Consider the following 14717-nt stretch of genomic DNA (forward strand, 5'->3'; position numbering starts at 1 on the left):
GAATTTTACATGGGAGATGAATTCTATTGGCAGTATTATACACTGCTGAAATGCTGGAAATGTGTGATGTGCCTGGAATTGGGAGTTGGAACCATGCGGTTTTGTCTATGAACTGTCGTCAAAGAAATGTTAACTCTATCCTACCCACACAGTTGCCACATTAATTTTCGTACATAGTTGCCAGATTTACCCACAATTATTTTGAATCACCCAATATTTCGATTTCGATTGGAAGATCGATGTTCAAGTAAACAATCCGATTGGTTTGATTCCCAATTTCACAATCAGCTGTCAAATAACATTTGTGCATGTAGGCAAATAAATTGGAATAGAAATAAAAGATTAAAAGAACTATGTATGTACTACATTTGTTGGACAGATCGCGAAACAACACAAAAGTAAAAGCAAATGTAATTTTATTTTAATTTACTGGATTGCTTTTTCCAGGTTTTTCTTCAAATCTTCCAGATTTTTTTTCAATTGAACACAAAAAAAGCATTAAGCAAATACAGTGAGCGGCAAAAGTATGGAATAAATTCCTTAAAAATTAAACAAAATTTTTTTTAAAAAAATCTTTGGGCAGATCAATTTTAGTTTATAAAAATACATATTTTAATACGAAATAAAATTCCAAGCAGTCATTTGTTTTTGAGTTATGACGTCATCGATACTTTTTTTAAATGGAAACAAATTTCAAAAATTATAATTTTTGAAATTTGTCCGAATTTTCCGACTTTCCTTTAATTGTTCCAATTTCTTTTTTCCGAAAACTTATCCAAAACCCTTACAAACAAAACCAACAAAAAATTAGGCATAGCCATCGTTCGAATCCTGAGTTATGGTCTTGAGTTCATACAAAAAAGCACTTTCAGTTTCGCCCGAATTATTTTAATTTAGTTTTTCCAGTTTTCTCCAAATCTTCCAGATTTTTTTTTCTATTGAAAACATTCAATTGAGTTATTTCCATCCCGGGGCATATCGAACAAAAAAAAAGAATTAATCAAATATGTCGTTCCTATCGTCAGTTATGATCGAGAATGCATACAAAAATTATAATTTTTGCAGTTTGCCCGAATTTTTCGAATTTCCTTTGTAATTGTTTTTCCCGAAAACTTTTTCACGACTATAACGAACAAAACAAAAAAAAATAATTATGCATATCCATCACAAAAAAGCACTTTCAGTTTTTCCCGAATTTTTCAATTTTCCGGGCAACTTTTCCAGTTTTTCTTTACATAAAAACCTCATACGGATTATTACGAACATTAAAAAAAAAAATTAGCCAAATCGTTCCAGCCGTTCCCACAGAAAAAAGCACTTTCAGTTTTTCCCGAATTTTTTAACTTTCCGGGCACTTTTCCGATTTTTTTTTCTTTTTAAACCACCCCTGACTTAAAGCGAACAAAAAAAAAATATATTCAAATCGGTCAAGCCGTTTTTGAGTTTTAGCGAGACTAAAGGGCCCCACAGACTGCGTTTTTGTTCGACGAACAAGTCTGTTCGAACAAAAACGATGCAAATCTGAAGTGTGTGTCTGGAAAACCGTCGTTTTTGCTCGCGAACAAAAATGAGGAAAATTATCAGGTTTACCCTGATTATGTCCGTCCAACTTGTTCGACAGACTTGTCAATTCGAGCAAATCTGAAGTGTGTGCGGTGAACGGTTTTAAAAAACGTCGGTTTTTGCAGTGGTGTAGTACCAAATAATAAAACCAGATTTTGGCGATTTGTATTTCGCGACAAATTATAGATTAACAGAAAGTTCTTACTGAAAGTTATAGAACTCTTCGCAGTCTTCCGTGTTTATGGAAAATATATGCTTTTATAGCTAATGCCGCCGCCACTGCATACAAATATAACTTGATATTTATTCACTCATTAAAACCTTTAAACAAAACGCTAGGTGTATAGGGCCCTTAAAGGGCCCTATACACCTAGCGTTTTGTTTGCAGGACTTGCTTGCGCATGCAAGTATGTGATACAAGTTTGTCAGAAACACACACTTTCTGGCATGTTTGTCAAACTTGTTTGCGTAAATTCGTATGAGATACAAGTCTTCTCCACACACGAATGAAAATTTGTATGACAGCACATGGTTTGCTCAAACAAAATTTAGTAAAATCACAGTGAGTGACCGATTTTTGTCTGCCGTGATGTATGTTCATACATATACAGGGTGTCCCAGAACTCGCGGATCAAACTTACAGTGCATTTTCCTTGGTGATAACTGAAAGCAATAGCGTTTAAAAAAAAGGACCGGCTATAATCGATTTTTTGTAATGAATAATTACAACGGTTTAAATTGCCTAGCAACATAATTCTAGTAAGAATGGTATGGAATTTCAAGTAAATGTTTGGGCAACTGTGAAGATTTTTACGTCAAGTTATAATTTGCTTCGAAATTGTCAAACTTCGTATTGAAATCATGCATACAGCTGCAGAGTATGCCTAAATGCTCATAATTTATGCAGAGTGCCGGCGCAATGCACGTGAGGATGCAAGGGAATATGCAATACGTTTTCCACGACGTTTGCCACATACAAATTATAACGTATTTCTACGGTTGGTGTACCGTGCTCGAGACACTGGGTCCTTGGTGCCTACCTGACAAAAAATTGGTGGTCCCCCGCGAGAAGTTAGAACGCCAGAGACAGAACATGTTGTTCTTCAGTCCTTTGATAACGACGGTAGAAGAAGTATATTTGAAGAACTATATTTACCGCGAACCTATCAATATTTTAGAAGAACTAAATGACCAAATTCACGAAACAGTGGCTACTGTTATTCCTAATGTGCTTAGACTGGCAAGGGAAAATTTAATAAAACGAGCTCGCCTATTCCTTCAGATGAAAGGTGGTCATTTTGAACACTTGTTATAAATTATTCTTTTTATTTTGCATGTTTCTTTTACTAATAATGATGCTAAAATAAATAGGTTAGTTCAATCACTTCAATCCAGTTTTGTCTTCTTTCTTTCAGAACTGCCACAATGCTTGATCTGTTGTTCAAAACCTACGTGTAACCCCAGCTTTGTTTGCAATGTCAAGAATGTTCCTAAAAGTCTTTTCTTTCATTTCGACGATGACGAGTCCAGCTCGTGTAGATGCGCTAATACGTTGCAGATGCAGAGTGTAGGCACAGGCGTCAGGATAAATTTCTTGTGATTCTGATTCACTTCACAGGCCCTGCATATTTCACTTTTTACTAAGATTATTAAGGTAGTAATATTACTCACTTGACGCTAGGTCCTGTTAGGTCGCCATTTTACCTTCCACCAATAAAGGTTCAATTCTCAATTCATCATATCCCTCCCGTCAATTTCCCATACCCCTCAAGGTTACAATTGCTCTGGAAATTTTCACTCATAACAAACCATATTTCATTCATTGCCGGAGGAAGAAACTTCTTGCGTTCCCTGATTTAGATTCTATACTTTTGTTCACCTGCCTTTGGCGAAATTATCCCATTTGTGGTTATTTCAAAAGTAGCTGTCACTTTTGACGTCTGTTTCGACAAGTTGACCAGATAAATATTGAAAATAATTTTATTATTCATCGAATTATACGTTGCTTGGCAATTGAGGGAAGGTACGCAATTTTGTCATAAAGGGAAAATTAGATCGAGCTCTATTGGTCAATTTGATTAATTCATAACTAAAAAGCTGTTGCACCCTGAATATTTTTCTAAACGTTTTTTACCTTCATTACCATCAAGGAATATACAGTTTCAATTTGATCCGCGAGTTCTGGGACACCCTGTATAAGTATATCTTAAGGGCCCTATACACCTAGCGTTTTGTTTGCAGTACTTGTATGCGCATTCATGTTTCCAATACATATGATGATCACATACTACAGGATTTGATAAAACACATGTATAGTACTAACATTGTATTCATGCATGCTGTCAAGTGTGTGGCTAATTATTATTATTATAAAAAATGTGTTACACAGTCTAGGACTGGTTTACAAATCTATGAGGGGCATGATGACCAACTCAATAGACCGGGACCAATGGCTTAACGTGACTTCCGAATCACGAGACAGAATATAGCCTTTTTTTTTTTCATTTTTTAATTTCGCCCTGGGTCGGAATCGAACCCGCGACCCTCGCGTCCCTGAGCCGAAACGGACTCCCTTAGGCTATATTATTATTGTTGACGGCTAACAGGCTTGACGCCCAATTAGAAGCCCTGCCAAAAAGAAAATGATACACAAAACACAATCACAACACAACAACCATTACACAGAGAGCATCCCAACACCCAGGCTACAACTACCGAGCACTCATCTGAGTAGGATCGCCCTAATTCACGAGGAGATGGAGAAGAATTTTTTGATTTGCGAAATGCTGCAACAAAAAATATCGATGTGGGCCTCAACACTCTGGTAATTTCGCAGCATTTGAGTGACGGGTGACTTGAGCCCGATGTCCGTGTGGCGCTGACCAATGTAGAAAACACTCCTTACCCTAGATCCCGACCGGCTAACTCTCAAGCTGATCCTCTCCAGAACGTGAGGACATTCCTGCAGCCCTCTGAACAATTTGAACAAAAAGATCACCGAATGCTCCATGCGTCTATCAAGCAGAGACTGCAGACCAACCTCACCGAGAAAAAGACCTTGTGGACACCCACGAGGCGGATATGCACCATTCAACATGAAGACTACATTCTTCAGGAATCTGCGTTGCACTCGCTCCAGAAGAGAAGAGTGAACATCATATATCGGTGACCACACAAGGGAAGCATACTCGAGCCGGGATCTCTAATATATGTTCTTGTATACTTTATTTTGTATGGAAAGACAAGTGGATTTTTTAATATTAAAAACTCGACCACACACCCAGGAGCTGTCACTTTCAGCAAACACGTGTGACGAAAACGTCAAGCTCGCTTGTGTTGCTATAATTATATGCTTGGTCCAAAGAGATTTTACTTAATTTTGTTTGAGCAAACCGTGTGCTGTCATACAAATTTTCATTCGTGTGTGGAGAAGACTTGTATCTCATACGAATTTACGCAAACAAGTTTGACAAACATGCCAGAAAGTGTGTGTTTCTGATAAACTTGTATCACATACTTGCATGCGCAAGCAAGTCCTGCAAATAAAACGCTAGGTGTATAGGGCCCTAAACGTGTTTGATATTTTTTCGGTGTGGCTTAACTTCGGGTTCAGTCGGTGAACATCGCTACAGTTTCTTGAGTATTCAATAAATGGCTCTGCACGTTTCGCGAAGAATGTTGCCAAGGGCCTGTGGAAAAATTATTACGGAAAATGTAATATGATCGTCAAGTGGCCAAAAAACGAATTGTTATTGCTAAGCGTTCTTCAGCTGTAATAGCTGTCCTCAGAACTGTGTGCTCTTTCTCGATAAGGGGTCTAACTTTTTCCAACAAACTCATAACGTTATCTTCAGGCATCCTCAAGTAGTTGCAATAATCTTTAGACGAACTTCGTAGCTCTTCCATTAATTGTATATTATGTGATAATCTACTTCTCTTTTCTTCTTTTTCAATGGTTCATTGAGTGTTCATCAGTTAATTCTGCTAAAGCTTGTCCAGCGAGAGATTGGTTGATATAAATACTATTTAAAATCTCCCAATCTCTCGCTGGACAAAGTATATAATTATAGCAACACAAGCGACCTTGACGTTCTCGTCACATATGTTTGCTGAAAGTGACAGCTCCTGGGTGTGGTCGAATTTTTAATATTAAAAAATCCATTTGTCTTTCCATACAAAATAAAGTATAAAAGAACATATATTAGCCACACACTTGACAGCATGCATGAATACAATGTTAGTACTATACATGTGTTTTATCAAATCCTGTAGTATGTGATCATCATATGTATTTGAAACATGAATGCGCATACAAGTACTGCAAACAAAACGCTGGGTGTATAGGGCCCTTAAAGCTGAAGTGTGTGTGCAACTCGTGTTCGTCGTTTTTGTTCGAACAGACTTGTTCGTCGAACAAAACCGTCGAACAAAAACGCAGTATGTGGGGCCCTTAACGAACGGCGATTCATTTTTATACAGGTGTCTCAAAAATGGCGCCCAATCTCCTAAAGGTCTTAAAGAATAGAAGTCTGGGAAGGTAAATCTCAATACAAAATTTGATCGGACCAACAGATTTTGTATAACTTGCTCTTAAAAATTCACATTTGAGAGGTCACAAACTTAAACTGAAAATACAATGTTGTAGAATCGTATTAAACTGTAAAGGACCTGGGGCGGAGCTTAGCTTGCGCGGCCTTTAACACGTCAGTGGCGTAGGGAAAATGAGAATCACTGGGAACCATGACAGTGGCGCATCATGTAATGGGAAATTTTCACCATAGAATAAAACGTTTAAGCAGTTTGTGATATACTCCATTCTTTATCTTGGTGAGTGGTCTTTGGGAAATTTTCAGCCGTCAAGTTGAATTTAGGGATTTTTGAAAGTTCCAATGGAAAAGTGCGTTGGTAGTTGTTGAAAAATATTCAAATATTACAATAATGTACAGTGGGGAGCACGGAATTTCGCACGCCAATTTGTACGTCATTAAAAAAAAACTATCTAGTCTAAGCTTTATTGTCATTATAATCAATAATGAGGTGGGATACGCATGATATATGTGATCATGACTGATGTTTCACCTAAACTGTCACGAAACTGCCGCCAGTAGGTATCTCATTTTAATAAAATTAAGTCAGTGAAATGTCCAATGTGTGCGAAATTCCGTGCTCGCCACTGTACTTACAGAGACGCCGCAAAGTCTTTCTATTTATTATTTTCCAGGTTAAATTGCTCATGCATGATTCATATGGACCGAGACCACCGAGACATAACCTCAAACGTGTCATCTTCATATCGCATCGTTTTCTAAAATTTTAATAACTTGCTTGGGAATTTCAAAATGTTCTAGACCGGCCACACACTTTCCGGACAAATGTGGTCCGGTTTATGGTTTAAGAATCCGGTTAATTTATCACACCCAAACTTCTTTGCAATATTGCCCGACACGGGACGGGAATAATGTTCGGTCGGATTGACCGACGACAGACGCCGATAATTTTCATATCGGGAACGGTTAAATTTAAGAATCGACGTGTACGGCTTATATATTTACATTTCTCGAAATAAGATTGTGAGATTTGGACATGAATGCTTGACGAAGATTCTGAATCTGAATGACAGCGATGACACAGTTAATATTTGATTTACACGACACACAAATTTGGTGGAAAAAGTAAAACTTACAAAGCTACCCATGGCTTGCTTGATCGCATCGACCACTCACCAAGATAAAGAATGGAGTATATAATCAATAATAATGAATAGAGGATTTTTGTCAGATTTGAGGGCGAAGTCTAGCATCATTATTTTATAATACTAATATAATTGTGGATAAAAGTATTACAGGTAAAATCAACTTTTTATTAAATTTTATAACTCCTGATTTTTTCTAACACAGAACACACTCTGATTCGTGTTTTATAAATGCGATAACGTTGGCTATAATTTCGCGAGCTCGACTGTGTAAAATTTTCCCGTGCTGGCAAAAAGTTTGATGCGAAGCCATCCCAATCAACTGCTAAAAAACCTACAAAATTCCATTAGTGTTAGTTAAGTTTTCATTTCATTTCATTTACAAGTCAATTGTTATTGAAAGTGAGGTTATAAAATTACTTTTCCTATTATTTTTTTGTACTTACGAAAACACTGTAAAGTTATCTTCAGTTGTCTCGAGAAGTCTTGGGGTGAATTTGGTATGCGTATAAAGCAAAATCATAAATAAAGTTGCACTGCATGAACATGTAAACAACTCTCTGACAAATCTCCCCTATTTTCCGTCGAATGGACTCGACCACACAAATTGGTTTTGCGCGCAGATCACGTGACCGTCCCTTTACACTTTATTCCTAAAGTCTATTCAAAAATCAAAAAACCACCACCTGTTGCTTTAGGTTGGTAAAATTTTAAAAACCCTAGGTAGATATTTTTTCATACTATGTTGGTAACTATAAATTATGAAATTTATTTGATTCAAAATAAAATTCAATTGCTTTGAATTTCGTTCATATTGTTTTATTAGCAGCACGTTTAATTTATTTATTGATTCTTATTAAATGCCCAGAAAAACAAGACACTTAATAAACATTTAACCTCAAAATTACAAGTCTCACCAAATTTTACACCAGACACCGTTGCCGATAGTAATTATCGAGGGAAATGCGACGTTGGTGGTTTTTTGATTTTTGAATGGACTTTAGTCTACCACCAACGTCAGACGCAACTTTTTTCCAAATAGAGTGTTTGCTGCTTGGAATGAGCTTACTGAAGAAACTGTAAGTGCGGTCAGTTTAAATGTTTTTAAAAGCAGAGTGGACAACCAACTTTAAAGTTTTTATTTTTGCGTGGGAGCTAATAGATCATCACTGATCTCCGCTCCGCTCAAAGTTAATAATAATAATAATAATAATAATAATAAATATGGTAATTTCAGAGAGATGTATCTCCTTTATTACCAAATTTTACAGCTCAGTTATAAATTACTTTACAATGTTACTTTTTCCAAGACCCCTTTAGGTAGTGGAAGAACACCGAAGTAATTCTTTTTAGAGTAATGACCTACCAAAATACGCTAAAATATCAGTGGCAACATTGACCCCAAAGGAGAATTGGTTTAGTTGATTGTGCATACCAACCGATGTTGCCAAATTGGCTTATTTTAAAATGTGCATAACTTAGAAAATAGTCAAAAGAAAAAAAAATCACAACGAAATTGAACTCAACTCTTCAAATAGTTTAACCCCTCAAGAGATTGGGCGCCATTTTTGAGACACCTGTATACAGGGTGGTCCAACACTTACCATTTTTGCGATTACACATTTAATAATTGTCCAAAAATTCTGAAACTCGGTAGGCACAATCTACAATTAATATTCTATGATTGAGCATGATCAATTTTTTTCAATTAAATTTTTGTGATGGAGCTAACTTTATAGCGATTTAATATCAAATTGGTCCAAATATTGGAAGCTTTTTTTTTCTCTACTAGTTACACAACTCCTCACCTTTTTGATTGATCCACTTCCGACTTTGAATTATAATTAGGTAATAGTGAAAATTGCGATCAAATATCAAGTTAAAGAAAGCTGGGATCCAAGACCGTTTATGGTAAAGCTGAATAGGACAGCTCGTAATGTGATGGCCTCCCAATAAATCTTTTTGACGCAGGGCTGTCGGCTCCCGCGAAACCATTTTTCAGGTCAGTACTGGTAAAATTCCAGTTTATTATAGAAACGATTCGCAGCAAGTAAAGGATTTTTCTTTAAATGAAAAATAGATATTTTAGAAAACTGAATATTGAATAATTTCAACCTCATTACGTAATTTATTTGAAAATTTCTTCAGAATGTTTGCCAAAATTGCTAGGCGTAAAATAGTCGAGTTCGGCCCTGACAGGGTAAGTACATGCAGTGTGGCGATGGGGTGTTGTAAATCTTACTTCTGGTTTGGTTTGTGATTAGGCACTAAGTGTAACTGCGTCATAAATTCCTGTCAGTTGTGCGACACCTTCTTTAATTGCAAATAAATCGGCAATGTGATGTTTTAATTTTTTTTATTTTCAGATTTCTGTTTTCTGTATTAATTTCAACCTATTTAGATTAAAAAAAATAATTTGAATTTTAATTAATTTCACTTTATCGCCTCTTGACGCGAAACCCAATTGATAATAAATAAAATAATGGGACAGGCTTATAGCTCCATATGTGTGTCTCTTCCTAGCCAAACGTAACATTTTTTCGATAATTAGAAACCGCGTAATCGCAAAAATGGTAACTGTTAAAGTGGCTCTATTTGCCGCTTTTTCAATATCAGCGGGAAATCTGTCGTCGATATCGGCATCGTTAACGTCGTTTTCTTTGCATTCCATGTTTACGAATGCTATAATGTGGAATTGAAAGTGTTTTACAAAACGTAATGAAAACGTTTTTGATGTTTCTAATAAAAAAATGTCAATAAAAGACTAGCCACCTGATTTTTGCCGCAGAAATTAAAATAAACATCAAAAATACGACTGCGTTTTTTAATGCAATGCAAACCAGTTGTATAAAAAATAGATGTATGATGGACGTGTTAAAAGTGATTTTATTCTGTTGGTGGGGTTGGTCAACTCGCTGCGCTCGTTTCCCAATCTACCCTACTTACAAAATAAAATCTTACTTACACTTACATCATAATAGTCAAGCCATGAAGTAGGAAATTTGGCAACGCTGCAAGAGAACCTACTCCTACGCTCCTATCTGTGCATTTCAACGTGTTAACTGGTGTTTACATCTGTGAAGTACTCTGTATATTTTTGTTTCGTCGCTTATTATTGCATTCTATAAGCTTTGTTTTGATATTCATTGATTCTCATTGCTCTTAAGGTATGTTATCTACAGAATTAATGTAATTTAGTGTTATCAACGCACGTCAACGTGTTTGTCGCAATTATAACCTCTTTTTATATGTTGCAAATGCAATGCAAGTTATTTTAATCGGAATTTCTTGTAGATGCCTAGAAAATGTGTAGTGACAGGGTGCAAATCCAATTATGATAGTACTCTTAAAACCTCGAATTCCGTGAGCACATTTTCATTTCCAAAAGATGAAAACAGGAGGAAACTATGGATTTCTGCAATACCTCGCAAGAATTGGACCCCTTCTAAAAATGCTGTACTATGCATCAAGCATTTTCATGATAAGCACATAATCAAATCTCAACCTTATAAAAGAAAAGATGGGAAACATGCAGGAATTGTTGCTTCAACACCCAAGACTTACACAAGATGCTGTGCCTCAATTGTTTGATAATTAGCCTTCATATTTATCAAAAAAACTAGTCACTGAAAGGAGGTCACCAGATGAGAGAAGGCAAGAATGTATGAAAAGGGCTACTGAAAAAATTGAAACATTTTTGAAAGAAGATTTTATTGGAAGCTTTGATGATTTTGTGAATACTGTTGCTGACTGAATTAAAACAATTGCGAAGTGGAATATAAAAAAGTGTGAAAAGTGTGTGTGGTTTTACATCATTGTTACATATTACTGAGGTTGTCTTTATTTATACAATCGCCTGATAAATACAATTTTTGTCACTTATAATTACACGAGAGCTTTTTTTTGACATTTTAATGAGAATTTTGTTGCCTGGCAATTTAACGAAAAAAACTGCCTCTGAAAAAATTACGAGTCCGTAGGACGAGTAATTTTTTCTGGCGGTTTTTTGAGTTCAATTACCAGACAACAAAACTCGAATTATAAATGTCAAGTTTACTTCGACCCAAAAAAAAAGCTTGAGTGTAATTCGGTAAGACAATTTAATGAATACGTAAATCACTATGATGCAGACCTACTAGAATCAGACGCTTTCAAAAGTTAGGTTCCGTTTTGTCGCTGGAAAAGTTAGGGCACACTTTTTTCGCTGTCATAGTGACAAAAACACCGCTGCTTATGGGATTTTTAGTGTATGAATTAAATTGTCAGTTTAATAAATAGTTGTTTTTTAAATTATTTATTATTAATCGATATCCCCCACTCCGCTCAAAAAACTAATCAGGAATAAAATGTAATACCAACTCCTATAAATAATAATTCGAAACAGTCGCATACGAACCGGACTACTTCTGTCGGCCAGTGCGGCGTTGCCAAATCTAACTTCATGGCTTGTAAGTAGAGGAGGCATTGTAATAGTATATTAAAAGACAAGTTTCATAAGACCAGTCTTGAAGCACGAATTCAAGATTAAAAAACGAGTGGCGTAGCCACGAGTTATTTTAAAGAATGAGTGCTTCAAGGTCTTATGAAACGAGTTTTTTTTTACTATTTTTTGTAATTTGCCCTTTTTAAGCCGTTTTTAAACAAAAATGTTTACTTTCCTCGACTTAGGGATTTTCGTGGCGGTTGGTAATGTCTTAATTTTAAAAGTGAAAATTTGATCAAGTCTTCAAAGTCGCCTTTTGTTTTATCCAAATTCTGTCACAAAACACGAATATGAAAGATAATCTTTCATGTACGCCCGCTGAAATACGTGAAATTTCCAAAAATACGGTCGCGAATCTGTTGCTTGATAAATCCTGATAAATAATTCTTTGCACATTTTGTAATTTAAACTGACACGCATGACGAATCAAGCTTTGCCAACCTAAAAATTTTCGTAAAATGTTCCGTGAAATAATGGCTATAAGGACATCCCAGATGATGACGTCGCGTTCGTTAATATGTCTACTAGAGAATCAAAATGGAGGCAAATTACAAAAACTAATATTAGGTACTTCTTGAGCTTCCTCTTCGCTGCTGCTGTCATACATTATTCTTTATATTTATGCTTATTTTATTAATTTCATCCTATTTTATTTCTTTAAGCACAATTGTCAAATTAAATATGACAATTTATTTAAGTTGGAATATTTAGCAAATTGTGGATGATTATTTTAATATAGGCTCTGCCATTTCTATTGAAACACCACCTGTTGGATTTTTTCTAAAATTTAGCAATGTGTAACAGGTTCGGTTGGTTGTAAAACGGCTTTTAGTGAGAAATTTGAAATTTTGACATTTTCTAGTTCCTAAAACGTCAAAGCAAATCACTGTCAAAATAAGTATGATATTTAGCAATTATTTATCTCGTCGACGCATCGTGCATTCTTAATATATACCGAGTGACTATAAATGATTGAAGGAAAATAGTGGATTGGCAACACTGATGCAGTTGGTAGTGCAAGTCTTCTCGTGCATCATCTGTCAATCATTCCTATTTAGGTTAGGTTAAGTCACGAAGTACCGAGTGACTATAAATGATTGAAGCAAAATAGTAGATTGGCAACACTGATGCAGTTGGTACTGCAAATCTTCTCGTGCATCATCTGTCAATCATTTCTATTTAGGTTAGGTTAAATCACGAAATACATTGGCGTTGGAAAAAAAATTAGATTTTTTTGACGTTTGTTTCAATTTTGAAAATTGCGTGTGTCATGCCAACGATGTTGCCAACTAAAGATTTCAAATGTGTTACCAACATAACAAAATAATTTTCAATCATTGATAGTCGCTCGGTATAATAATTTAATAACGGGTGACCATTAAAATTTTCACTTAGGGTTGGCTATGGATCATTCTTTGTTTTCCGTTGCACCTTAGACACTGACAAGTTTGACAATAAATGTTTTTTCTCTTAATTTGGTTATGTTTCAATTGTACTAACTGACATTTGTCGTCCGTTCTTGCGTGTGTCTAAAGTAACAGAAAAAATAAAAACTCGTTCAAAGCCAACTCCAAGTGAAAATTTTAATAGTCACCTGTTATAAATGTCAATAGAAATCTAAAAATTTTACGCCTGCGAGTCCTACCACTACAAATGTGAGTGAGTGGTTTTTAGCGTGGTTATCTGTCGTGGTTAGTGTTCCTGCTGGAAGGTGGAAGGTAAAACCCAAGGGAAACTCAAAGAATTTTAATCAATGAACAAGGAAATTACAAAATCAAAGGACTGGCGCCAGGTTTGGAATCTTGAAGGATTTCGCCTCTCAGGTGTGATTGGATAATTCTGTAGGCGGTAATATCAGATACCGATCTGGAAAAAAAATTGGTATAATGGGGGTATCTAGGCAATGTGGGATAAGATTGTAAGGATAAAAAAAAATCAGGAGTTTGAGGAACTCATAATTGAATGAATTGGGGAAAAGTTTAAGTAAAAAAATAATTAATTTTGGTTTACTTCAATGTACTTATATGTATTAAGTATTTTAATAAACTACACTTGCTGAAATGCTTTTTCTATTGAATATTTCTTATACTGAAACCACAGAGGATCGACGAAACTAACACGTAACCTCACTTTTCTGCTGTTAAAGTTAAATGAGTTATAATAATTAATAACAAATAAAACTGCACTTAAAGTTTAGCTGAAGAGATGAAAATCAAAGTTACAATTAATTCCAATTTAGAACAATAATTTAAGGTGTCCCCTCAAGGCGCATGTGCCAAGTGGCGTGTGATAAAAAGTGCGGGATTTAATTTTGATGTTATACCTAAATGTTAGCATTGTTAGCAAATGTAAATACGTTCTAAGCTGAAGACGCTGACGGTTTTTAGAATGATAGAAAAACACCTTTTTTAACTTACGGAAAAGATTTCTGAAATTTCAACACAAATTTTTCCGACTGACAGTTTATCATATAATTAAATAAGAGTTCTCTTCATGTCAACACGCATAAGGACTCGTTTTTTTTCTATTTTGCTCTATTTTCGCGAAAAAACAATAAATTCTTGATAATTATTGGGTTATAATTGAATGAAAGACGCGTTGAGTCAAATATGGTGTTTCAATAGAAATGGCAGAGCCTATATGTGATTATACTAAGGACAACGTAACATTTTATCTGCTTCGCCCATTTCATTTTCTTAGTTACCAATCAAATAGGTTGTTAAGACGATCTGATTTACACAGTAAAAATTTCTGACATTCGAATTGTCTTAATGACATTTTATTTTTTAGAACCTAAAACAATAATTGTGGACTTGACAGCAAAATTTTAACCTTAACTTTTTTACGTGGCAAATGTGATGAAAAGTTATACAGATTGAATCTGGCTTTGATTCTGATTGGTCAATTTTAGTGGGCGGAGCAGATAAAAAGTAAAGTCCATTCATTTTGTATTGAACTTTTCAAGGTCAAATAATTTAA

The 14717-nt window shown here is 35.3% G+C and overlaps 2 long non-coding RNA genes across 2 annotated transcripts; one reads left to right on the plus strand and one right to left on the minus strand.

The window, feature by feature from the left end:
- Positions 1-2869: 2869 nt before the first annotated feature.
- On the minus strand, positions 2870-6739 carry LOC138126227 (uncharacterized). The gene is made up of 2 exons (XR_011157694.1): positions 3235-6739; positions 2870-3184 (listed from the first exon to the last, which is right to left on the minus strand). It is a non-coding gene; the product is annotated as an uncharacterized lncRNA (long non-coding RNA).
- A 3472-nt stretch (positions 6740-10211) lies between these two features.
- On the plus strand, positions 10212-11545 carry LOC138126226 (uncharacterized). Its single transcript, XR_011157693.1, has 2 exons — positions 10212-10422; positions 10550-11545. It is a non-coding gene; the product is annotated as an uncharacterized lncRNA (long non-coding RNA).
- Positions 11546-14717: the final 3172 nt, after the last annotated feature.

The sequence above is a fragment of the Tenebrio molitor genome, chromosome 3, assembly GCF_963966145.1.
Source record: "Tenebrio molitor chromosome 3, icTenMoli1.1, whole genome shotgun sequence".
In the NCBI taxonomy this organism is placed as follows: domain Eukaryota; kingdom Metazoa; phylum Arthropoda; class Insecta; order Coleoptera; family Tenebrionidae; genus Tenebrio; species Tenebrio molitor.